Source organism: Halyomorpha halys, unplaced genomic scaffold (assembly GCF_000696795.3).
Source record: "Halyomorpha halys isolate HHAL.00 unplaced genomic scaffold, Hhal_1.1 Scaffold1100.1, whole genome shotgun sequence".
Lineage (NCBI taxonomy): Eukaryota > Metazoa > Arthropoda > Insecta > Hemiptera > Pentatomidae > Halyomorpha > Halyomorpha halys.
The window spans coordinates 122,958-125,091 of record NW_027112985.1 but is presented as its reverse complement, the minus strand read 5'-3'; positions in this window follow the sequence as shown (position 1 = coordinate 125,091).

Here is a 2,134-nt window from a genome sequence, read left to right as displayed (position 1 = left end):
ATATATAAATTTATAACCAACTATCAATTGTGTGCATTAAATCTATATAACGATATTTCATGTGCAAAATTTATATTCATGCGATTATCATAAAAACCACTACTATTATGAAGATAGGTGTCATAAACTAGTTTATAGTAAGTTAAATTACCTTTATTTTGAATGCTGGCAGACATACATAAGTATTATGGTTCCTAAGATGCATTATATTATATTTTGAAGTTTTTTCACCTCAAAAATTTAAAAATTAGTAAATTATAATAAAAAAAATTAATATAGCCAGAGGGATTTAAAAAAAAAAAATTAAGAGTAACTCGAAGCGTGCTCACATTTTGTTTCAACGTAATGTTGCCTTCGAGGGGTGTGGTCTATTTTTTTTATTTTAAGCTCTTTTCACTATGCCCACTAAATTCCATGTTCTAAATTCCAAATATGATAAGAATCAAACTACAACTATAACCGATAACATCTAATAAATTTATGATACTTCAAAATGGAATCTACTCCTTAAATAACAATAAAGCTAAATGATAATGGCGGTCCAAGACCAGTTCGGATGATGTTATTACTGCAATTAAATATGAATAATGAAAACATCAAGGAAAGATTTTTATGATGTCTCGTAGATTATACCTGTAGTCACATTCATTGGTCATATGCCAGTTGGCGGTCACCAATCCTAGTGCGACCAGAAATGTTCTCATAATGGCATCTATTATACAATTCAATGATCAGTATCGTTCATACAAAATGTTCATGGACAATTTGCCCTATCTGTTATTCCAAATATAACCTCAACCTGTGTACTTTACGAAATCAATTTAAAAAAAAAGTTTTTAATTTAGTTTAAATCTTACATCAACTTTTGGACACTCTTTAGAATACATACCTGTAACTGAAATTTGCTTATCAAGAAATATTAGTGAAAACTGATATTACCAGAAGACAGAAGTGGCGAAAATTATTAGATCGACAAGAGAAAAAATATTTTATTCCGATTATGAAGGTGGTCAGAGGTGCGGTAAAAAATAAAAAACAAAGAATAGTTAACAACTATTCATTTTCCAATGTTTCGCCCCACTTTGTAGAGCTTCTTCGGGGCTGTTCCAGTTGAGAGCTTTCGAAACAATCAAGATATGTATCATGTACGCATCTTCGCCTCTTATCAATCTACGATCAACTACTAACACCACAGTAATTATTTTCCATTGGACATTTATCTGAATAATTTTGAATTCGACTAATTTTTTGTTGATTGTCTCGAAAGCTCTCAACTGGAACAGCTCTGATGAAGGTCTACAAACTACGAATCGTTGGAAAATGAATAGTTGTTAACTATCCTTTGTTTATTAAATAAATCATATGGTATCCTTGTTAAGTCTCAAGACTCTTCATTAGATCAATAGTCCAACGTTTCGGCCAATTCGGCCATCCTCAAGGACACTCTAAACATTAAACAGCTTATTATGTATTCATTTGAAACAATTTTAATAACAACATTATTAGTAATAATATACCATACCTTAAATTTAAATTCACACCTCACATCAAAATTTAAAATTGTTTTAAAGGCTATTCTACCCAGGCCATTAATTACAAATTAAAATCACCTTATGAAAAAGTCAATTAATAGAGAATCATATTAATTATTAATAAGCTTATGTCTAGTTACGTGTTTTCTTAAAACTTTAATCAACTATTAGATAAATGAACTATTTATAACCTTCCACACACTCAGGCCAGGATTGCTATTATTTTAATTCAAATTGTATTTTGGTCTCAATTTTTATTTATTCCAATCATAAAAATTCATATTAAAATTTATTGTAAATAGTAACAAAATTCTTTGTTTTTTTCTTCCCACCTTCTTCATAATCCGAATAAAAATATTTTTTCTCTTTTCGACCGAATAATTTTCGTCTAACTTTACCTACCGGTAATGTCAGTTTTTAGTAATTTTTCGAGGTAAGTAAATTTCAGTTACATGTATGTATTATAAAGGCTGTCCCAAAATTAATGTAGGCCTTAAACTAAATAAAAAAACTGCTAATCATTTTATGAATGATACATATTTTATTATGTTAATTTAAATTACTCATCATTTACCTTTTTCTTCCCCATCTTTCATTATGTT